This window comes from Pinus tabuliformis, chromosome 7 (assembly GCF_031772625.1).
Source record: "Pinus tabuliformis cultivar Carrire ecotype Pingquan chromosome 7, CPIR1, whole genome shotgun sequence".
Taxonomy (NCBI): Eukaryota; Viridiplantae; Streptophyta; class Pinopsida; order Pinales; family Pinaceae; genus Pinus; species Pinus tabuliformis.
Genome location: NC_142293.1, coordinates 1,190,733,459 through 1,190,758,873, shown reverse-complemented (window position 1 = coordinate 1,190,758,873; position 25,415 = coordinate 1,190,733,459).

Below are 25,415 nucleotides of genomic sequence, written 5' to 3'. Positions count from 1 at the left end.
ATCGCAGCCTGCGACATACAAGGTGGATATTGCTCAAAGATCATTCTATACATCGGGGTAATGAAGTGGTCTAATAATTGTATGATAACTCCACAAAAGCTTCATTCAAAAAACAACTTGCAATAAGTGTGCACGAAGGTTTCTGAAGGTGTCCATGCCCAACCCAAGCCTAGGAACTGCTGATGGGTATAGACTACATCCAATATGTAAGCGGACATGTGTATCTTCGTTTGCTAACCCTTGGGTGGATGTTGGGCTTTTGTTACCTATTCCTTCAACGAGCCAACATGTCGGACCAGTTGCAAGGTCTTCCTTCATTGGCAAGTTGATCCAACACGATCACCAAACTCTGCGGGAAGGTTTTTGTGCTCTCTTGGACATATAAGCAGGATGCAAAGATGACCAAAAACTAATGCCTTCCGCAGTATCTTTGTCTTGTAAACCTAGATGGGTTTTTTCCTGGACTTGGCTAGCTCCTCCACCTAGCTCTTAAAGGTATCTCTTGAGTTTGCACTATTGTTGGGTCTCTTGAATGGTTTATCCATCGTGATCACCGGTTGTGGCAAGTGATATGTATCCTCAAAGTACTTCACCATGAAGGTAGAAATTTTTGTCTCGCTGACACTTCTCAACACCATTGTCTCTGGATTAGTATGTGAGACAATCCAGTGGATCATGTCCGCGCATGGAAACATGGGATATGTACATGCAACCCGGTAAAATCTAGACTTGTGAATGTTGACATAGACCCCGCAGTCTTCCAGATATTCCTCAAATGTGCCTGAGAAGGTGTCATTTATGTCCTTCCATTTCATCTTGATATATTTGTCTATGAACAACTTGGTGTCTTCATAGATGGGAAAACTCATAGACACTTTCTCAACTGCATATCTGGTTGCACTCTCGACGGTGTCCTTTGACCCTACTCTCTTGAAGGCGATTGTGCTTGTACTGCTGAGAGACAAATGAACACCTGTGATACCTAGAGATGTAGAAAAATTCATGGAAATCAATACGTTAGCTGAAAAACAGAACAACTTTGAGGACTAACATGCAACATACCTGGGTGACTGACTCAGAAGATTACACAATTTTAATCGGGAGGTTGGGAGACTGACTACCAAAACTGTGCAAGGCACAGTGTGGGCTATTAGGAGGTTGACTGACTACTACAATTGCATAATGCACAGTTTAGCCTAGCCTGCCAAGGACTGAAACTGTGCAATGCGCGGTTTCAGTAAGCAGTGACTACACACCAGCAACTGCATTTATGCAATTTCTAGGGCCAGCAAGGCACTGGCTCTCAAAATTGCGTAGAGAAAGCCTGGAGGCCAGTGCTGGGCCATATTTGTGGAATTTCTGGGAGGAAGGCATAGCCTTCACTCTCATAAATGCACATTTCTAGCCGGGCAAGGCAAGGTCCGAGCCAAGGCAGCCCAGACCCATCGACTGGCGACTGAAAACATGAAAAGTCTGAATGAATTTTGAAGTTGAATGCAAACAAGAGTGAATGATCATGCACACAAACAGTGAGTGAAATATTTGGAAAATGGGAAAACAAACATGTGTGTGAATCAAGTCTCCACAACAGTGACCGTCAATGTAGAAGCAATGGCATGCCTGCAATGATAGTGAGATGCAACAAAAAACTATGATAATGATTTCACAAGATAATATGCATTAAAACAACAACAAGCATTCAACAAAACCAAGAAAACAACACTCACGCAAAGCAAAATACAAAAGGTGACAAAAAAGCAGCAAAAAACATGAAAAGCAGACTTACCCGGAAAAAGCTTAGCTGAATGTGCCAAATTATCCTAGATGCAATGTGAGATGTCTCAGCTCCAAGATCGATGTGAGGAATGAGCTCTAAAGCATTGAATAAATAAGTTTTGATAAGATCAAGGCTTATGATGTGCATGCCACAAATCTAGGAAATAGCGACACTTGGCGGGAGGCTTCTAAAATGGTTTTTTCATGTATCCTCCAGTTGCTAAAAATGGATCCCTAAAATCTAGGGATGATTTTTTCTTTTTTTTTTTCTTTTTCGGGAAAAACAACCCATGCATGCAAATCAAGATTGCTCAGTCCTGGAGGGGACCGATCAACCTGGGAGCACATGCAATAGTCTGCAAGCTTGGGAATCACAGTTATGCAGTTTGTGGGCTAAGCAAGTATGGTTGTCCCCCGTGCATTGCACAATTTCTGGACTAAAGCCCTGGTTGTCTGTCAAAATTGTGCAATTTTTTAGATGAAGCCTAGTGTTGGGCTACATTTCATAGTTTTCAGAGGGAAGGTTGCCTGGCTGGATTGCACATTCGTAGAGCCCAACAGGAAGCCTAGATGGATTGTGCAATTTCCAGAGGGAAGTTTGGTTCCCCTCCATAATTGCACAATTTCCTAGGTGAGCATAATAACAAGAAAATGACTAAGTCCCATAGTGTCATCCTGCAGGTGGGAGGAAAACAAGTTGACAAGAACATGCTAGTAAGCCACTGAAACTCAACTAAAACATTTACACTTGGCCAGTGCAAGAAATTCTGTTAAGGATGGTTAGTAGGGAGGCTCCAAAATGAAGCTAAGGCAAAATTTTGGAGGGTGGTTGTAGTGCTACAACACTTGGCAACACAATGGTAGAACTCCAGCTCTCTGAATGGACCTTGTTTCATGAAAAGGAAATCTAACTCCTCTGGAAGTATTATTCAATTCTTAGATCATCTTGGTTTCCACACTAACTTGATTGAAAGATATAGCACCTGCCATGCTCTTGGTCAGTCAGCCTACATTCCGAGCCAAGTCAACATAGTTGTTTCGATTGGGGATGAGGGGTATATTGGTACACAAGCAATATGACAGTCATATTTTAAGTTTCATCTCTAGTGTTGCTTTGTTGCCAATAGGACTTGACAGTACCCTGGCAGACTCACATAGGAACACAAGCATCACTCCGCTGCCAGCGAGCCTAGTCACTACCCTATGGAGTTACTTGCATCACCTCTCTGCACAGGAAGCCTTTCTCTTCTTCTGCCTTATTCATTTTTCCTTTTTTTTTAAATCACATTTTCATGTTTTATCACTTTCATTTTTCATAAAAGTTAATAGCATTTATTCAAATCAGAGGAAGAAGAGGGATCCCGACTTATTGAGAGTAGAAGAGGTTGTTCCTTCAGAGAATTATTTTGTATATACCTATGACATACTTGTTAAGGTTTTCCCCATCACCTTACTCTACTTGACTGAGCTAACAAGGGTTAACCCAAAACAACCGACTAGAGTATGTGATACTAGTTAGCGTGCAAGCATTGTGTGTTCACCAAGGTTCACTTTGAACAGAACATATTTTCCATTGGTGTATCATCGACTGAAGAAAACAAGTTCTACATAAAGAGATAGGATTGATAACTGCACAAGTCCTCTTGTACTTTACCCTTCTTGTTTCAAGAGTCACATATGGTTTCATGCAAAACTAACATACGAACATAAACAAGCAAAAAAACAATAAAAAAGAGTAGAAGAGAATGGAAAAGAAAGGCGAGTAAGAAAAGAAATCAAGAAAGAAAACAAACAAAAAAACAAGAAATAAAACATGCATGTGAACAAACAAAACATAAAGCAAACAATAGTCCTACTCCTAAGCTAACGGTACATGGGTATGCTCATGTAAAGTGATATTTCCAATGCAGCCACCGATGCATCGGTTGACAGCATATTCAGGCAAACCAGAAAACATGAAAGATATAACAATGAAGACAAACACACTCTGAGTTTAAATGAGTCCATCGAAAAGAAAAAAGTGAAAGTGCATGACATGCACTTTTTAGACTTTCCATGGCATTGTGCTACACTGCATATAGATGTTAAGCATATGCACTCTCTTGACTGTGACATGCAAGAAAACATGATAAACATAGACAACTTGCATCGTGCAAGTGTGCTTGTTGTGTAAGATTCCTCCAATGCATGAGTGATGGGATCATGTGGTTTGAGTGGAGGAAATGAAGTCTATGTGTTGGATTGATATTCAATCCATACAAATGAGTGATGAGCAGCCTTGGGTGTTTCAACAATTTCCTAATCGGAAGTGAAACTAACCTTAGGACAAGGAGGTCCTGAAATAACCATCCTCTCAGGCTGAAGTGCCTCGACAGCCTGTGGTGTTTCGACTTCATCAAGAAATAGATCATCATAAATAGGTGGCTTTGAAAGATCAACATCGATAGAATAAACATCATGATCGAATATGGGAGTAAATGGATCACAACAACTATGATCAGAAAAATGAATGAATTCATCAGCATCCTCATGATCAGATAAATCGAAAAAAGGGGTAGATGAGAAACAAGAATGTTGACCCTCTGCATTTCCGGAAAAAGCAGATGAAAAATCGAGTGGATTTTCAATGAAGAAATTTTCCTCCCCACTATCAAATGATGGACTAACATTGGGTGTGTTCTACGAATGATCAGTAGTGAATGCATCTATGGAAGGATTTACACAAGTAAAATCAGAGATAGTAGAATCACCAAATATGTCAGGAAAAAGTGGTGGAGGTGTGGACAGAAGAAGATCATCCTTCACCATAGGTTGATATTCAGGTTCCCAGTCATACTCATCATAAGTGATAGCGCAGGTTGGTTGTGCAACACCAACTCCATCGGTGGCTTGATCCTCATTCACAACAAGTGTAGAGTCTGGAATAGAAGAATACAAGATAGTAAAATCCATAGGATCAACATAATGTGAAGACATAAGCTGAGGTAACAAATGCTTGTGACAACCCATGGGCTTCCCACCTAATTTTGCATAGAAATTGAGAGTAGTGATTATGGGAGGATGTGATAGTTGAATAGAAGAGTGTGCATGTTCTCCCATATCACTCTATGGTGGTGGAGTTATTTTATGAGGAGAAGGTGGACACTCACTTGTGATAGCAATTGTGTCCGCTTGTGATTGCGCAACTCCATCACTGAAGTATGTTGAGTGGGGTTTGAGCTTCAACTTCATCTTGGGATAGAATGATTTATGAATGTAATATTCAAATCTGTCCCAAATATTTTGGAATTTCATCTGGTTTTTCGAAGCTTCAAACTAAAATACATAGAAGCACTGCCAAAAATCCATAGATGATTCATGCAAAGTCTTCTATTTTTTTAATAGTTTTTTGTCAATAGGTTCAGGATCAAAACGATGGAAAGTAGATTCAATTAGATAACAGAACTTCGTAATTGAATGCATGCAATCGTGAGGCAAGTTGTGGCACCATCGTTTCAAGGATTCGTAAAGTGTGTGTGAAAGCAGCAACTTGACCTCGACTTCACCAAACTCATCTACATCCTCTAAGAATGCAAGGAAGTCATGTAAGTGCTCAATCCAAGCCACTTTTCCTTCACCATCGTACGTGAATTCCGAAAATAGATAATAAAACTCCCTCATGTTGTCGACGGAATGAGAATTAGACATGCATCACGAAGGGAGGACTCTAATGATATACATGACAAATGTGCGAAGATTCAAACCAAGATGTGCGGACTCAGCTTGTCATTGAGCCCTCCTTCTAGCGCCAGAAATGTTGATGGTGTTGGACCCAACAACATGTCAGGGGATCTCCCCTGTAAGAAGTCCCAATAATACCTTAGACTGTTTGGTGTAGCAGTCCCAGTAGTGGGGTAGTGTGGTATCACCTTGACTGCGGTTGCACACAGAGGCAAGTAAGATGTCCTTGTTGGTAGCAAGGGTGTGACCTTTGTAGTAAGTCAAGGAAGGTGGATGAAAGGCTCTAACACATGGAACGGGGCATGAGTGCACTATTGGCTTATATGGGCCTGACCCAGGTTCGGAAGAGTTATTTAGCCAAACAAATCTTGCAGCTACCAGCCCTTTCGGCAATAGCCCACAGAGCGCAGACTGAGGTCTCACTCGAGGTAGTAGGGGAGGGTGCTGGAACTAGGTTTCCACACCCTTGGGATGTCTTGATGTGGTCTGGAGGGTTTGCGCATCATTCTATGGCCTCGTGCCACTATGATTCCGCGTAGATCCAGAACAAGGCAATTCCTTAATATTTATTATTACTGAGTTTGTTACAAATCAAATCTCCTATTTACGGTCTTTAAGCAAACATTTACTAGAGATAACTAGTTCGCGCACCCATAAAAGATATAGATTTGCATAAAATCAATATATAAGCATAAGCGCACAGATCAAACAGATATATCAACCATGAATTAACCAGATCCGCAATAATTCATATTCAACACATTATTTCAGAACCAAATTATCCTTATTCAATTCCTTCACTAATACAACCAGATCTACCCTGCACACTCAACTGCAGGGGTACGCGCACACAGCTGCGGACTCTACCAGGCCTCTGTGCACATAGTTGTAGAGCCTCTATCTACCCACCAACACCCTCGACTTAGAGTTACAGACACTTCAAGACTTCTTTCTTCAAAACCCCATTACCTTCCAGATCCAAAATTACATACCAAAAACTGACTCCTACCTCTAGAGCCTTGCTCTATTTATACATTTCCATGGTCCACAGACCATGGGCGGGCCGAATTATTTTACATTATCTTTTTGGGCGGACAACCCTTTGACTTGACTCATTACAGTTCGCACTCCGTGCATCTCGCGAAGCCTTTACCATACCTTTACCCAAAATTGGGGGCTTTAAGCCCCAAAACTATTATGTGGGGCCTCTGCTACCCAACAGTCCCCCAACACAATCATCATGACTCATCCCGAGTCACTCGGCTGGTGTGACAATCTTCACATGGAGGTCGGCTAGAAACTTCTATGCTTCGCTTGTACTTGCAACAAACTTTTCCACCATTTGTTGTACCTATTCAACGCGTGTCACTGACACATCAGTCTTTATCTCAACTACTTGCTTTGGTGCATATTCTGCCTGCATGTGTGCCACCTTGTGCTCAATGGCAGTGGAAACCATAAATGCCTCATCAATCCATGGTTGGAGTCTTTCTTTAATCACTACTTCCTTTTGTCAGGTAGCATCAGCTTGTATTTTCAGGGCTTGGGCCTCCCTCATCTTGGCCAAGCGCTGCGTAATAGCAAATGTCTGTGTGGTCCCTCTGGCATTATTGTAGGCTTGCTAGAGCTCCCTTGCCTCTGTTTCCAATCGCTGTAGGATTGGATCTTCCTGAAGTGAAGTGAGCGTAATAAGCCATTGAGCCAACAAGTCGGTGCATTCCTTCATATAACGTGTGATCATTTCTCGCCCGGAGTTCATGATGCTTTTGTGCTGCTCGATGACTGCCGGTGGCATCGAAGGCTGTACCTGTAATTTTAGCTTTGCGATCTGCAAGTTGAGCTCCAACTGAATCCTCGCAGCCTCTTCCTTTGTGTAACAAAACCCACTAGCTAGCTTGTGGATTCGTATGCTAACAGGTAAGTCGGTCGTAATCTCTAGCTTAGGGGCACACGAACATGCTTCCCCTATAAGTTGCTCCAATTGTTGACTTTGTGCGATAGCTTCATCCTGCTGGAGACTCAACTGTTCTATATTAATTCTCTGTTCATTGAGTACCTATTCCATGCAACCTTCCCTGGCGTGGAGCTCCATCATGGCGCTATCCTGGAACTGGTACAAGATTTCGTGCGGCAGGGCAGCCAAATTGAGTCCTAGCCCCATAAGCCGTCCTACCACAGCTCTGTCCTCTGCGTTTTTTGTTATCAATTCTCCTACTGGAATCACGATACTATGAGCCATTTGGGCCTTTAGAAGGTGCTCAGTGGCTGACATACCCGTAACCCCATGAGTAGCAGTGTTTCCCGTCTATGCTACCGTGTCCAAGTTCCTGTAGCTACGCGTGGAGCTCCCCCAACACAATCTGTTGCTACAACATGGCCTCGTCGATTGCATCCCGAGTGACTTCGCGAACTATGTCCCCTATGTCACCTAAGTCACCCTCGGTCAAGGTGGTCAGTTCTCCATCACATTTATATGCCTTGGAATTCTTCTACGACTTCATCTGTATTGTCGACGACAGCCATTTTAAGGGCACACCCATGGTGGTTGATGGTGTTCCTTCTATCCCTATCTCTGTGGCTATCTCTATGGGCACCTTTTAATGGATTTTGTCCATTATAGCCACACCTACTGGTGCTTTGTCTCTCGAGGTCTGCGTCTTCTCCCAAGTTTCTCGAACTTCTGCCACGTGCTATTCGTTCCTATGATGCAAGAAAGTGTTCCCTTTGCGGACAGAGGCAACCCCTTTAGCCCTAGAGTGGGTATAGTCACAAACAAGGACAGATCAACAATAGCTTTCCTTAAACAGTCATAGTTGGAGGCCTGCCTCAACCGGTGGTCGATGGAGTTTTGTTGCACTGTTCTAGCTTCCGTTTCCTTCTCCCAATGAGTGATCAACTTGAAACAATGCAAAAGAAATACAACAAAGCACGTAACCGGAAAACAACAATGATCTATTTACTCACAAAGTCAAGAAGTCATGAGCTACCAAGTAAATTACATACAAGACATAGGAAAAAATCATTGATTGTATTAATAATGAAATAAGAGCAAGCTTACAACCAAAGTCTTGACGTCACAAGCCTTCTCAAAGGGATCCAGCCAGCATGTTCTTCAAGCATTAACTCTTTGAAGATGGATCTCCCAACATACAAGATTCTCTCTCACTCACAAGCTTTACACAAAGTTAAGGCACTTCACAACCTTCCCCAAACTATCAACAATCCCACACCTGTCACACTCACACCAGCTACACTAACAGCACTGCTCAATCCAAGAATTTACCAACTAGGCAACTATCCAACTATCAAAAAACTAGCAATGCATAGCAATGGTGAGAGTTTAAATAGGAGAAGGAGTCTCCATGAAAGGTGGAAGGGTGAGCTTATCCCCAAGGCAGGTAGCACAAGTGACGGAACAACCACACCAGAGGAGGAAAGGTGGCACAAACTATGCCAACAACTAGGTCTAGAGTCATCTAGAAGGCCAACTATTGGAACAAATTCGCCCAATCTGGATCATTGCGGGTGCAAAACTGAGCTTTAGCGCTAACATAACTAGTGAGCAATGTAGCCAGCCAGATCATCACTAAAGATAATAAGTAACCTCTTGCTGGAGCATGAAATCAGACCATCATGGGAATCAGATGTACTTCCACACTGGCAGCATGGCTGGACTATTTATGAGTGCCCTTTAGTGCGTATATTAAGTCCATAGTTGCGATGAGGCAAATAAATTAAGAAAAGTGGGTCATTTGGCAACATCAGAGAGCATTTGTTCAAGATGAGCATGTTTGACTTGGACACATGATACAGTAGAAGAACTGGAGTGAAGGCAGTGACAAATTACTGTGTAACAGATGCCCCCTAAAGTATGAAACCTGAGAGAGTGGGAGGGGTGAAATGCTTTACGAAACTGACTGAGCTGGAACGCCATCTGTAAGAACCTACATGCAAGTACAACTGATATCTCTGATAATGAAGTACATGTAGTCTAGGCATGGGCGCAGCCATCCAAAAGACATACGGACTAGGTCTGTGGTATGGACACAACCATCCAGTTGATGAGACCATGATAATGATAAAGGTATGGTTGCAGCCATCCATCAATGAGTCATGTAATCACGAACCAATCCACGTAGCCCGAACATGTGTAATCTGAGTTCAGGGTCTTGAACCCAACCGATCATAGTACAGATTCTAACATGCGAATAGATGTGCTGAGGTCGAGCATGATAGAAATGCGCTTGATTACCGATCAATGATGAAAACCATTAACAAGCGCGAGAGAAACCACCAATAATGCCAATGGTTCTCAAGGTACTGTCTAGCACAATCCACGAAGTGTGAAGAGGGAGCTGATGTAGAACACTTATGGAATCACCCAATCAACAACCAATGATGAAATTCAATTGTCAGGTGTGAAGAACTTTCCATTGAGGCATGCAAGCTCTAAGGTACCAAAGGGGATCTCTAGATAAATCTCCTGGATAATGAGCTGATGTCGATAGGAGACAATCCGTCGCAGGAGTGCCATAATGTTTCCCCCATTAATGACATGAGATAAGGAACAAGCGGTAGATGGCGAAACAGAGTATCAGAGGAGGAGGCAAGGATGTAAACTGCAGAAGGATTATACTCTTGAATATGTTGGTGACACGACTCCGGAGGGTGGCAGCATTCAAGTACCAAGGGATCAGAGACACAATGGAGACGGCATGAATCGGATGGAATGAGGCTAAATGGCAACCCAAACCCACGGAAGGCCAAATGACGATGTATGGATGTCCCAACCCGACAAGAAGCAAAAGTGTTGATGTTCAAGTGTGACTAGCTGCCAATGATGATTTCCAAATTTTCCCCCACCATTGCTAGTGAGTACCCCAATTATTTTTGAAAACAAGCTTGAAGGGGATAGCATGTGCTTGTAATATAAGTTCGACTGTCGGTCAAATCCAACCTAGTAATAGTTTAAGGAGCCCTAGGGAGGAGAAGCTCGAGTCTCGTCATGGTGACGAGTCCAACATCGTCAAGGTTTAACGAGTCTGACATAGGTAAAACTCGGAGTCTTTTTCATGTTTAGAGAGTTTGAAAAAGACACAAAAAAGAAAACTCCAGGGGGTCCTTTTTCATAAATTTGTGTCTCTCGAGCCCAAAAAAGTATAAAATGATTCTTGGAAGAACCGCTTGACCATTACGATCAAGGTGTACTTTTCGTGATTAGTGACCTCGACCTGAAAAAGTAGAAAAGCGATCGAAATCACGTTGTTTCGTAACCAATAATGAGCTTGAAACGATAAAGGCCCGGCAATCTTTTCGTGTTTACATGGTTGGAAAAGAGCTTAAAGTCGACTGCCTCTTATTTCTTTTAACGAGTCAAGAGGAACAACTCAGCTATCTTTTCCTCTTTTAAGTTGGAAAAGAGCATTAAAGAAGACTTTACGGATCAAGTGTACACAAAGCATGACATAACTCCACTACCTGTAGCTCTACACAAAACATGTCAAATGTAAACCCATTCGACATAAAATGAACAATGTATATGGAAACATAGTTAAAAAACAAAATTTTAATTAACCATGTTATAAAAAATGAGAAAAAACCCACATTTTTAAAATACAATTTTTTAATTTCAAAAATTACTATAAAAGGGGGGTTAATCCATTTATTTTTACCATTGGCACTATTCATTTCACCTTGGAGAATTTTGGAGCACCAAAGTTTGCTAGCTGATTTCGGCCCCGTTCATCCACCGTTCACCCTGAAACTTCTACCAGGTAAATAGACTTCTTCCTGCGCTTCAATTCAGTGTCTTTTTTATGCATTTTGGTGTTAGACATGTGAATTTAGGTGGATTTTTTGAGTCGGAGTCCGCCGCTTGGTCATCGCGGGTATACCGCTCGGGTCCATGATGACCGAAAATATTTACACGTAACGCTTTCTGATCATCGTGAGAATGTGATGTACTTCCGCGATGACCGCGAGAAAATTGAACTTTTCAACTTCGCGCCATCGCGACTGTTTTAAAAACAGTCGCGATGGTGATGCAAAATTATTTTTTGTGCAAATTATGGATTGAAATTTACAAATGAAGTTCTAATTCATTTTTTCTCGTCATGCAAGACATCATGGCGTTTGTCTGGTAGGAACGAATGCACGATGATAATGATGTGGAAGCTTTTGCTGATGTTGGGTGCCGAAATGCTTTACGTGCATGCGGGTTGCTAAAATTCTTCCTTACTCCGCATCTTCGGTCCCAACCTAATTTACTAGAGCTACTGATTCGTGCCTGGAATCCAACAAATGGGAAATTCATAATCCGAGACCGAGACATCGAGTTCGATACCACGAACGTATATTTCTTGACCGGGCTGTCCTGTCGTGGTGAGAAGCCCATCCTAGAGGGGTAGCGACCCGGGGGTGATTCTCTAGAGATGCTGATGGCACGAGTGTGCCCACAAACACGCAAAATGAGAAGCGGGAAGGTGACAATCCCGATAGTGGAAGACGTGGTTCTTCATGCAATGCTATTTATGGTGACACGAGCACCGAGCTCCTAAGCCCAACACGAGGCATCGAAGACCCATCTCTGGTTGGCTCTCGAATGTTTCAATCCGACCATGTTCAACTGGGTGGAAACAGTGACAGCCAATATGAAGACACAATTTACCAACTGCCGTCGAGGAGAGATGAAGCAGTTTGGCTCTGGGTCCATCTTAGTCCCACTCATGCTGGAGCGGGTGCCATCACTACAGTTGCAAGACATGGACTTGGATTTTCCCAGACCACGTGAGACCAGGATCACACGATGGGCACATGTTATGCCATGAGGAGGTGGCGGACAACCAGTGTCATGGGGGACACTGTTTCGAGAGTGGCTGAAGCACCAAACAATATTCGTTGAAGATTGGCCATATGCTGGCATGGAATTTCGTGTAGATCCTGACATGCAGCTGCCCGCTGGTGAGCAGTGGGATGATGGTGGTAAGACACTTGATCACATTATTTTTGCATTTTATTTTTTAAGATTTTTTTTAGATTTTTTCATGTATATGTCTTGATGACAAACTCTATGGCATTCGCAGATGTGGGACCAGTGAGACCTATAGGGCTGGCACCAAAGGCATGGAGGGATGCACAGGGCATTGCAGCACTGGCCTTGGCTCCCCCAGCTGATGATCTGGTGGAGACAATGGCCCGAAATCCTGAGGGTCTGATGGTGGGGATCCCTGATTACATGGGGTTCGAGGAGGTCCCCATAGAGTTCCAAATCCACACAGTAGGAGTGGTACCCAGGGTGCACCACTTGTTGAGGTGAGTGGCACGAGTGGCGGTGTGTTACAGGGAGCATAACCCACCGCAGTAGACGCCTAGGTTTTATTTCCTGCTGATGATTTTTTTGAGAGACATGTGTCTCGAATGTATGGAGAACACAGACTCTGTTTGGACACATACACTTATTTTTTGAGCGCCTCGGTGCACCACACGAGATATATATATATATATATATATACATATTCCTATGGTTCATTATTGTGTTTTACATGCTTCTTATATGCAGTTTTGATTACATGTTATGCAAATGTCTGTCCAATACATGGTTTGCCAATGCATCAGTTAACGTGTTTAACCTTCTGGGAATGTGTTGATATGTGATAAAATCAAAATTCCTTTCTAACAATTTAACACGTAAATACAACCTTAAAATCTGGTGGTCTCTGACAGAATATTACCCATTGAGCCGGTGGACGACAAGCTGAGAATCCAGATTCACAACCAATGTACGAATACCGAGATTGATAGCCTCAATCAGTAACTCAATAACAACACTATATTCAGCGACATTGTTTGTGGTACAACCTAGACAAACACCTTGAAGGTCTACTAACTCATCGTGAGGATCGTAGATCACCCATGCCGCAGAAGAAAGATTGCGGGTACTGCGGCAGGCACCATCAACAAAACCAACGTAAGGTGTACCAGACATCTACACAAGAAGCAAAAGACACAATAAGCGGCAATTATGCCTACACACCAAGCCAAACATGAAAACACACACACAACACACCTGCTAAAAACACACGTATGTACAAATCAAAGTGCATGAAGTTCACGCATAATATTTTTTCAAGTAAAGCCCATTTCGGGGCTTATCCAGAGGGTTCCCTTCATAATCAATCAGCTCATAGGCCCCTTTTTGCAAAACTCACTTTACAATATAAGGCCCGTGCCACATGGGCTCGAATTTTCCTGCCCCCAGCTTATCATTTGCTTGATCATAGAGCAAGACTAAATCTCCTTCAACAAAAGAATGAGGATGGACAATATGATCGAAGTGAGTTTTCACTCTCTTCTTTTATGCTTCAATAGCTAGAGAGGCTAGTCGACGAGTCTCGTCCAGCCGCTCTAGGTAGAGAAGGCGTTCTTCTACCGGAGTAGTGTTGGGGAGTAATTCAATGACTAATTTCAAAGAAGGGATCTCACACTCAATGGGAAGGGTAGCCTCCAGTCCGTAAACCAATTGGAATAGGGTGAAACCAGTGGCATCCTTCATAGAAGTTTGGTAGGCCCATAAGGCAGAGAACAACATCAAGTGCCAGTTGGACTTGTGCATGCCAATGGTGCGTTGAAGCATCGTAACTAAGACTTTGTTGATGGCTTCTACTTGGCCATTGGCCTGAGGATAGTATGGTGTCGAGCTATCATGCCGCAAGCCTAGTTGGGTTGTTAACTCAGTCATCATATGATTACGGAAATTCTTACCATGATCAGTGATGATAGCCTGAGGGACTCCAAACCATGAGATAACATGATTAAATAAAAATTGCGCTACTGTGTGACCGTCTTCAGATAGTGTAGGCATCACCTCGGCCCATTTTGTGAAATAATCAATAGCAACGATGATATACCCATTCCCCTCGGCCAAGCGAGGGTTACAGGTCATATAATCAATGCCCCATTTGGAAAAAGGGTCGATGGTAACAACAGGGTGCAATGGAGCGGGAGGCGTGCACATCTTCCCCTGGTAGATTTGGCACTCATGACAAGAGCGGATGCCAAGAATGCAATCCTTGAAGATGAAGGGCCAAAAGTAACCAGCACGAAGGATTTTCTGAGTAGTAGCATACCCAAACATGTGACCACCACAGGCCCTAGAATGGCAGTCATTTAGAACTCCCTCAGCTTCCTCAAATGTTAAGCATCGGCGGAGAACAGAGTTGGCGTCGAGACTGTACAGGGTGTCCCCAATAATACGATAGGGCTAAGACTGATGGCAAATCCATCGCCGAGAATCCTTAGACACATCGGGATGAAAAGAGGACGTCTGTAGATAGACAATGATATCCCCGTACCAGGGATCGAGGGTGCTAATTAAGAACAGAGTTTCGTCTGGAATATGGTCCTCTGACCGAGAGGGCACAGTAAGAGATGGCAGAGAGCAAAGCAACTCAACAAAGACGAGGGATTTCTTAGACTTGGTAATGGTGAAATCCAAGTCGAACTCTTGGAGGATGACAATCAACTTCAAGTACTTGCCCCTTAGTAACTGATGTGACATGATGTACGTCATCGGGTTGTAATAAAAAACCACCATCATGGTACACAATAAGATATAATGGCGGAAACGTTGAACAGCACAAATGGAGGCCAATTCCAACTTCTCAACATAAGCGTATCGAGTTTCCATATCTAGTAATTTGTGGCTGAGATAATAAATGACATGCTCAGTGTCATCATCATCATCTTGAACTAGAACCATGCCAATAGTGGTATCGGCAGTGGCTAAATATAGAGTGTAGTCACGATGATAATCAGGAGGACGCAACAATGGAGTAGAAACAAGGAGAACCTTGAGGTGCTCGAAGGACTCTTGTGCAGTGGCATCCCAAAGAAAAGGGGAATCCTGCTTCAATAACCGTGTATAGCCTTTGGCCACTGTGGCATAGTTCAGAATGAATCATCGTAAAAAATTTGCTTTTCCCTACAAACTCTGCAATTGCTGCAAAGAAGCAAGGGGAGGGAGATTCAGGATGGCCTCAACTTTAAGGGGATCCAAACGGATAGCCTCTTGGGAGATGATGAACTCGAGAAGTCTGCCTGACTTAACGCAGAAGACACACTTATGTGGATTAAGCCAGATGCGGTAGTGTCCACAACGGAGAAAGATTTCGCAAAGGTGAGCTAGATGGTCCTGGCGTTTTGCTGAATGAGTTGGCAAATCATCCAGGCAAGGCTGCACAATGTGTTGAATATCATGGAATGCATAAGACATTACATGTTGGAAGGTGGCACTGGCATTTTTTAAACCGAAAGGGAGCATTTGTAGGTGAAAGTGGCCCACAGATAGATAAAGGTGGTATTGTGTTGATCTGCGGGCGCAATATTAATCTGGTTATAACCAGAAAAACCATCCATGAATGAGTACATTTCAATCCCAGCACACTCATCAATGAGTTGGTCAATGAAGGGTGTGGGGTAGTTATCTTTGGGATAGGCACGATTAATATCATGATAATCAACACAGACCCTGATAGTGCCCTGTTTTTTAGTCACAGGGACAATATTGGAGACCCAATCTGTGATTGGGATGGGGTAAATAAAACTAGCCTTAAGAAGCTTTTCAACTTCCGCTTTAATAGTCGTAGCCTTTCGGGGGTGCACGGGGCATAAACTCTACTGAACAAGCTTAGCACCTGGATATGTAGGTATCTCATGCACCACGTTGCTAGGATCGATGTCAGGCATATCTTCGTAAGACCAAGAAAAAACATCATGGAATTCGCGAAAAAGATCAGTATAGAGCTGAATCTCCTACAGAGTACAAGTTACTCCAACATGGATATGCTTGACAATCCCTGGTTGAACAGAGATGTCGATTGGCTGAGTTTGTGTGATGTTTCCCATGTTAACTTCAGAAGACACTTGATGAACTTGAATGGGCATCTGAAGGGGTTGGGATGGGAGACAAGGAGCAAACCGCTTGAGACAGGTAAGCATTCCCCGGTGGGCAGGGAGAAACGAGGAACGATGGTGATGATCGAGCCAAGGGGGTTCCTCGAGAGACATGGTCTCGATAATGGCTTCATCAAAAGGAAAAATTTCATTTAAAGGGTCTGAAGAAGCGTCATCTCCAAGCCAAGGGGAATGAGCGTACGAGTCGAGAGCTCTAATTGAAGGAGCAGATTCAGAGGGTGGAGTCGACGCAGAAACAATTTCGACGTAGTTGAGCTCAGTAGGACTCAATGGCATCTCATCGCCCCAGGATTCTATTTGATCAATGGGGGGAAGAACCCAAGGATCAGAGCGAATATAAATCATGTTAATAGGAGCGACGTTGGGAGGCGGGAGCGAAAAAACACCCATAAGGGCAGGATCTTTAAAGAGTCTAGCTCCCACACTCTCACATGGAACAGAGGTATGCTCCACAAAAGGCACGTTGCAATCAAAAGAGGAGGAGGTGAAGAAAGATAGCTGGTCTACTATGACGATCTTCCCTTGATGAGGGAAACAAATGACATGAAATAGAGATGAAGCCAAGGCTCGCATGGCATACGTCCAACTTCGTCCCAAAAGGAGGTTGTAAGTTAGATTGGCATCAATGACTTAAACTTCCACTTCAACTGTCTTCCCTTCCAAACTAAGAGGCAAGCGTTGGAGTATACCATAAGGGTGAGACTCTCTCCCATCAAAGGCTTCCAAGGTCGTAGGAGACTGGCTCAGAGTCAGAGAACCGATAGCCTTCCAACAAGTAATAGACATTATGCAAGTAGAAGCGCCTTCATAAATGACGGTGCGATGGATCGTTTTAGAATTGATGATGACCTCGATAAGGAAGGCAATTTGGTGAGGCAGTCTCGGTATATGACTATCTAGGTCAAAAGTGATTAGATCCGAGTTAGCCGAGTCAATGCCACCAATGGCTGATAGTAAGGACTTCCTCTGACAGGGGTAGCTCTGGAGAACTTCTAAAGCGGACATAGCTGATGGAGCCTAGGCTAAGTCCTCAATGATGCTATAGTGTTGAGCAGCACGAGCATTAGGGTTGCAAGAAGATTTCTAGAGTACACCTTTAGGAGGGAGTCGGATGGGCGTCTCAGTGCTAGGTCTCTTAATATGGAGGGGAGTAGAACTAGATGGAGGCGCGCTAGAGGGGACCTCAGGCTCTTTCCTAGCAGGCGACGAATACTCTTTTTCATGAGTGCTAATGTGGATGGGAATTGTCCCAGCCATAAATACCTGAGAACCAAAGGGAGAAGAGGATTGGGATGGATCAACCACCATTTTTATTTGCTACGAGGGAAAAGGCTCTTTGAGCACGACAAGAGTCCCGGGAGCACCTTTCAACAAACGACTAACTTCAGACTGCCTTGGGCAGTCTTTGGTATAGTGATCCTCGTCACAGATAAGGAAAGGATACTTAGGCTTATATTTGGAACCTTCCTTGGGTGGAGGTTTAGGGGAATCCTGCTTCGGCTAAACAGCTTTATTCTTCCCTTTTCCCTTCTTTTTTTCCTTTCGAGGCTTTGTCCACCATGGTGGACTGGATGGCATTAACCTCGGAAGTATTACCATAATTGGATACAGCTTGAGAAGTATTTTCATTCGAAGTGTTCGACTTTTTCTTCCCAGGGTTCGCAGAAGATTTCTTAGAGGATGGATTAATAGAACCAATGATGCCGTCAACAGATGGTGTTGGCAGGGCTTTGGAAGTTCTGGGCCTCGGGGCATCAGGAAAATAATCATATAGTGTACTGGACTGGGAGTAAACTAAGTCAAGGTACTGAGCGCGTGCAATAGCCGGCTCTTCAGTTACACATGCCCCCATAGCAATGTCCCGCGCTATCGAACCAACAAGTGAGGTCGTGAACCAATCGGTCAGAAGCTGACCGGGAATCCAAAACTTAATCAAACGGTGATGTCGTCTCCATTCATGGATATGATCGGAGATGTGTGTAGCTGTTGTTTGTTTCAAGGATGTCAGGAGATGTGTGCCCGTTTCATATCAAATTGACAACTGAAAATGAGTTAAAAATGCCATAGCCAACAAGTTAAAGTCCTGAAAAGATCTGCGAGCTAACTCAATATACCATTTAGCAGCAGAGCCAGTGAGGGTCCGTTGAAAAATGTGGAGCCAGATTGAATCATCAAGCCACGAATTTGACAAACACCATAGATGATAAGTCATAACGTGGGCTTGGGGATATTCTCCAGCTTTACCGTCAAACTTGGGACAATCACCAGGAATCTTAGTTGGAACCGGTAGCCAATACGGATTATGAAGAATAGGATCATTTTTCAGTTTGGACATATCCGGTAACTCCAACGTTGCTAAAAAGGGTAATTGAGGGTTAAAGGACATCTGAGGCCATGGGTAGGAGGTAGCACCAGAGTTCCAGCCAGCTTCTTGTTGCCCCCATTGATTCTGTTCGGACAGATTTGGCCCAGAAGGGTTCTGTCCATAGGGATTTTGTCCATAGCGATATAGCTATAACTTGATGGCTGACCCTGGATCTGCCCCCTAGCATTCCATTGATTACCAACTTGGCCTGCAGGAGCAACATACGGTTGCTGGTAATTCTGGTAAGGACTCACCTGCAGTTGTTGATAATTTTGGTAAGGGGCAAACTGGGTTTTCCCTTGGGATTGCTGGAAACCATAAAGCAGCTAGGCTCTAAACTGAGCTTGGGAGCCAGGCTGCTTTTGATAAGCAGGTTGAGATTGGGATCCAAACTGCATTTGAAGACCAGATTGGGTCTGGAGCCCAGACTGGGGCTGAAAACCGGGTGGAGCTTGAGAAGCAACAATCATTTGAGTGCCCAGTTGAGCAAGCCCAGATGAATTTCCTTAAGAAAATTGAGGCTGACCCATCTGGCTAGAAGGTTGACTTAGTTGAGATTGAGATTGATCCATTTGCCCAGAAGGTTGAGCTTGTTGGGTATTGGGTTTTCCTTGCACAACTAAGGGCTATCCTGATTGACCAGAGGGCTGAGCAGACTGGATGGTAGGTTGGCCTGATTGGATTTGAGGCTGACCAACTTGTCCAGATGATTGACTAGACTGGACAGTGGGTTGGCCTTGCTGAATGTAAGGTTGACTGACTTGCCCAGAAGGGTAGCCTTGCTAGACACCAGGTTGGCCTTGTTGCATGTAAGGTTGTCCCAGATTACCAGAAGGTTGCTTGAAATAGGTAAAAGATGAACCACCAGAGGCTGAAGGTTGTCCCTGGAAGGGTTGTCCTTATGGGCCTCCAAGTTGCACTGGATAAGGTTGTCTGTAATACTGCTGCCCATAACAAGGTTGCGCGTAAGACGGCTGACCTTGATAGGGTGGTCCTTGAAAATTGGCAGGGGGTACTTGGCCACCATGATAACCGGTGGTACCCCAAGCAATGGATAACGGGACCGTGACCTCAACTGGAGGTTGAGATGGCAAAGGTCCAGGGTAATAAATATGATCTCCTTGAGAATCGTAATAATGAAACAGATCTTGGGGGTTTGGATTCTAAAGAGCTTGTAAATATTGATCGTATGCCCCCCTACTAGAATGGAACGAGAAGAAGGTGGGGAATTCAGTGTAGGATCAACAACTCGATGTAGATGCCAATGGGCCACTATTCGCATATCTTGACAAAGGTCCAGTAACAGTGGTCACAACTGAGGATGCAGTGACAACACCAACAACAAGGGCTGAAGAAGCCACACAGACAGTTGGAATAGTCAGGACTGAGGTGACAGACACATTGTGAATTTGAGGGATAAAAGATTCCGAAGTCGGAGTGATGGTATGAGACCAAATGGAACTCGTAAGGGAAGTCCTAGAACCCATGACATCCCTCAAAGCCTTATAGCGTAAAGGTAGCGTGACACCGAGAGGGGTGACATGGAAGGGTGTAGTTTCCGTTGGGATATGAATTTCACCGATCGTCACAACGGATTCTTCACTCGTGATGGGGGATGTTTCATCCATGTTAGAAGAAGACATTGGACTGAAACACTAGGAGGAGTACCGGGAATATCTTCTTCAAAGGTTCCCAAACGGGGTTCCAATGAATATCGTAAGACTCGTCTTCTGGAGTGCGAGAGTTAATCAGTTGGATACTCAAAAAAACTGGGAGAGTATCACTAACAACTGGTATCTCAGGAGCAACAGAAGAGGGAGACCCTTGGTCACTTGGAACAGGAAACGGGATCAATGATTCCGCCAGGATGATTTGATTCAAAAATCCTAGGAAAACTAATGAGAAAGAAGCATACACAAGCTAACGCAAATGAGATTCAACAGGGTAAATGTGAACGTGGCCGAATAAATTTTAAGACATAAGAACAAAACTTGACCTTTTCATCTTTAAAGAGTCGAGAAAAGGAAAAAAATATGACTCTAGTCGCCTTCGAATATTTAATGAGCCTGAAGTGATAAGTGCTCAGATGGACCTTTTCTTTTAGGGAGTTTGAAAAGGAACGAAAGTGACTACTCTGGAGAACTAGGCAAAGGGTTTACCAGACAACCTGTAAAACTGCATATACACCTTGGCAGTCATATGAAAACCAAGGACTTTCTGTACGACAGTCAATCTTCCCGAATGCTGTGTTCGGTGCGTTATGGTTTGCAAGGCAGCAGACACGGCTTCCTAAGGATAAAGGATGATAACCTAGTGGGGTCTCCCAACATATACTCGACGGTACATGGGAGCATGATTCTGTACTAGACCACTATTGAGTCACAGAAGGAGGAATCACCCAACCTTGAGTGAAAACAAAAGTGACTAGGTTTAACGACGCCAAAGCACGTCTCTAGCCTAGACCTCTAAATAGTGTGCGTTATGTTCCAATGCATTGTTAGATTTATTCAGTTCATTTTAGAGTTGATCTTGAATTATGTTTCAGTTTTCAGGCCTTACCGTATGTATACAACAAATCCTAGGATGCAGTTAGAATGAGCGAAATATCCTTTTACTTCAATGAACACCTACCTACGAGAGGGTAGAGAGATCATTCCCAAACCAAGAAAACTAAGATGAACAAAGACAGTCACTCAATGCATACAGACATCAATTTCTAAAGTGCACGGATACTACTAATGAGAGATTTTATCATTCGCTTTCCAATATGCAAACTTGAAATGCAAATTCACTTTCACTTTCGTATACTAAATGTATGTAATCCTTTTGATTTTGATGTCTTTAAATCTAGAAGAAACAAATAAGAAACAAGCAAGTGTGGAAAAAATCGATCGATCCAAACAATTGTGATCTATGTTCGGTAGTGAAAAGAAATCGAATCAATACCAAAGATTGGTCCAATAACAGTCACTAAACAATCAACCAAAAACGAGCAATGGGGAAGACTCAATCAAACCAACGGAAAGCTTCAAATGAACCTTGAAAAAACCGGCAACCAAGCCAACTAATTCAAGAAACTTGAAATAATGAACTAGGTCACACAGGAAAAAAAGCAAGATTCATTCAACAAAGCTGACAAAAGAGTGCCTTAACCATAAACAGTGAAAAACAAGCTACTAAGAAAGTGAGAAAAGCAAGGGACCAGTAGGACTGCTGGACTCAAGAGGCAGAATTGAGAAAATAAATTCTACAGCAATCAGCGCGGGTAATAGACAAGCAACTAGAGCTGATAAAGAACTAACTGTAGCAACAGAGTGATGTCAGTGCGGAAGTACACGACCTTTCCACGATGGTCGGATTTACAGAGTCGTCGCGACTGTGAGCTGTTATTAAGCAATGCATAGGATATTACAAAAGGGTGAATGCGATGACAGCGTGACTGTTAAATTTAAATCCACGATGATGTTCAAAACAATGACAGGCGAACAAAAACTCCCAAACCAAAAATAGTCAATCCTTCAATCAAATAGGGGTATTTCCTAGATCAAGCCAAGAAACTCAAAAGATTGATAACTAATCCCAAAAATTCAAAAGAGACCAAATCAAAATCAGAACAAGAGCAAACAAGAGAAGAACAAAGGCCAAACTCCCCAATGGAGTTGCCAATTTGTGATGCAGGAAAGTGTTCCCTCTGTGGACAGAGGCAACCCCTCTAGCCCTAGAGTGGGTCTAGTCACAAACAAGGACAGATCAACAATAGATTTCCTTAAACAGTTGTCGTTGGAGGCCTACCTCAACCGGTGGTTGATGGAGTTCCATTGCGCTGTTCCAGCTTCTGTTTCCTTCTCCCAATGAGTGATCAACCTGAAACAATGCAAAGGAAATACAACAAAGAACGTAACCGAAAACAACGATGATGTATTTACTCACAAAGTCAAGAAGTCATGAGCTACCAAGTAAATTACATACAAGACATAGGAAAACATCATTGATTGTATTAATAATGAAATAACAGCAAGCTTACAACCAAAGTCTTGACGTCGCAAGCCTTCTTAGAGGGATCCAGCCAGCATGTTCTTCAAGCATTCACTCTTTGAATATGGATCTCCCAACATACAAGATTCTCTCTCACTCGAAAGTTTTACACAAAGTTATGGGCACTTCACAACCTTCCACAAACTATCAACAATCCCACACTTGCCACACTCACACTAGCTACACTAATAGCACTGCTCAATCCAAGAATTTACCAACTAGCCAACTATCCAACTATCAAAAAACTAGCAGTGCATAGCAATGGTGAGAATTTAAATAGAAGGAGTCTCCATGAAAGGTGGAAGGGTGAGCTTATGCCCAAGGAAGGTAGTAAAAATGATGGAACAACCACACCAGAGGATGAAAGGCAACACAAACTATGCCAACAACCAGGTTTGGAGTCATCCAGAAGGCTGACTATTGGAACAAATTTGCCCAATCTCGATCATCGCGGGTGCAAAACTGAGCTTTAGCACTGACATCGCTAGTGAGAAATATCGCCAGTCAGATCATCACTAAAGATAATAAGTAACCTCGCGCTGGAGCATGAAATCGAACCATCTTGGGAATCAGATGTACTTCCATGCTGGCAGCATGGCTGGACTGTTTATGAGCACCCTTCAGCACGTATATTAAGTCCATAGTCATGATGAGGCAGATAACTTAAGAAAAGTGGGTCATTTGGCAACATCAGAGAGCATTTGTTCAATATGAGCATGTTTGACTTGGACACATGACACAGTAGAGGGACTGGAGTGAAGGCAATGACAAATTACTGTGTAACAGTTCCGCTTCTGCTATGTGGCGCGCTTAGCTTCAGCCTTTTGTTTCTTGATGGCAGCCTCATCACACCCCACCACATTGGGTCCACACCATTCCAATGGCCAAGTATCAAATACCACATCAATGGCTTCATCAATGGCAAGGAAAAGAACTATAGTCCACGTCTGGTCAGGGTCCTTGCGCTCCCGAATGTAGACAAAGTGCATATTTGCTTTAAACTTGGCTATGTGCTTGACACTGTCATAGATTTCATTGGATAACCAGGGTTGCTGGGTGACCCAGTGTTGAAATTCTGTGTCCATCAGTATCCAAAAAATCTTGATGCCCACAATTCTTTCAGCATCCTTGGTTGCCCAGAGCGATGCGAATTTGGCGGCTTCTGGCCAATCTTGGTCCAAGGAGGGAAACTGACTATCTTCAGGTAGATTAGTGGTAACCAAAACAATGGAAAATAGTAGCCATGCATAGTGGAAGGTCTTTCCCTCCTCTTGGACCTCCCTATAGTTGCTCACGAATTATTCACAAAGGAACTGCGCCCAATTGAATCGTTCTCCAGCTGTGCATTCCTCAGCTAGCACAATGGCGATCGCTGGAACCTCGGTGTCGCTGCATTTCTACATCACTTTCCTTGCCAACAACTGGGTAGCAATGCAGACTGCCTTTTCCGAGATACTATCAATAACATACCCTCACTACCCTTTCTCCAGCTTATATTTATTTTTCAGGGTTTCTATCATCGCCACATTGCCACTCTTATCGGCAATTTCCCTGGGGTCTCTCCCTTTGCAGGGAAGCAGTGAGATCCTACGAATGAGTTCTGCCATGATTTGGATGGGTTTTCCAAGCCATAAGTATCCATCATGTACGAGACAGAGCAACTATCTGATTACCAATATGGTAATAGGGGGTCAGAGAAAGTGGGGAATGGACAGGATACAGAGCAACCCAGCTTTTTCCACCTTTCGCAGCCATTCCTTTAGCTAAAGTGTCGTAACCGTCCCTTGCGCGCTCTACTCCATCAGTTCATTGGTCGCAAAATGGGGAAATTTTTCTGTATCTACAAGGCCCCAGTCTTCAAATTTCATCGTTGAAATCCAACCAGTCACCATGCTTTCAACTAGAACCCCTTTCGAAAGAGACGGGGTGATGAGTATATTGTCAACATCATCCAGATTGGTAGGGACCTTAGCCTTCCTTTTACTTGGAGGAACATACTTGGGACGTCGCACTGGCTGGATAGTTTCCTCGTCGGGATTTATTTCTTCAATGTATGTTGGGGATCCCTCTTCCTCCTCATCACTTTCAATTGTAACATTTTTTCCCTTTTCTTCCATTGTGAGCTTGCTGAAGCGCAGATTTCTCGGTGACCGCCTTACTGGTCTTGGTATCTGGGGGTCCTTCTTGGCTCACAGCATCCTAGGTGATTTAGGGACTGTGGCTGCTTGTGACATGGGATTCTATGGACTTTCTATGGTAGGGTTTATCAACCTGAGGAAGGACTCTCGATATTCCTTTGGTAGTGCCTAAAACCACGCGCTTTCCTCCATTACTTTGTCATTCATCTTGCTTCTCTCGTCTTGAACCCAGGCCATGCTATTCTTTGAATGATCAAACTTTGTGGTGTGCCCCTTTTCTTGCTTGTTATATATGATTTCAAATTCAAAGTTGGCCATTCGCCCTCTTCATGGCTCATTAATGCGATTTTGGGGGTTATCCTTACGCCTTAATTGCCCACCGCCCACTCCTCCATGTCTTAAATGGGACA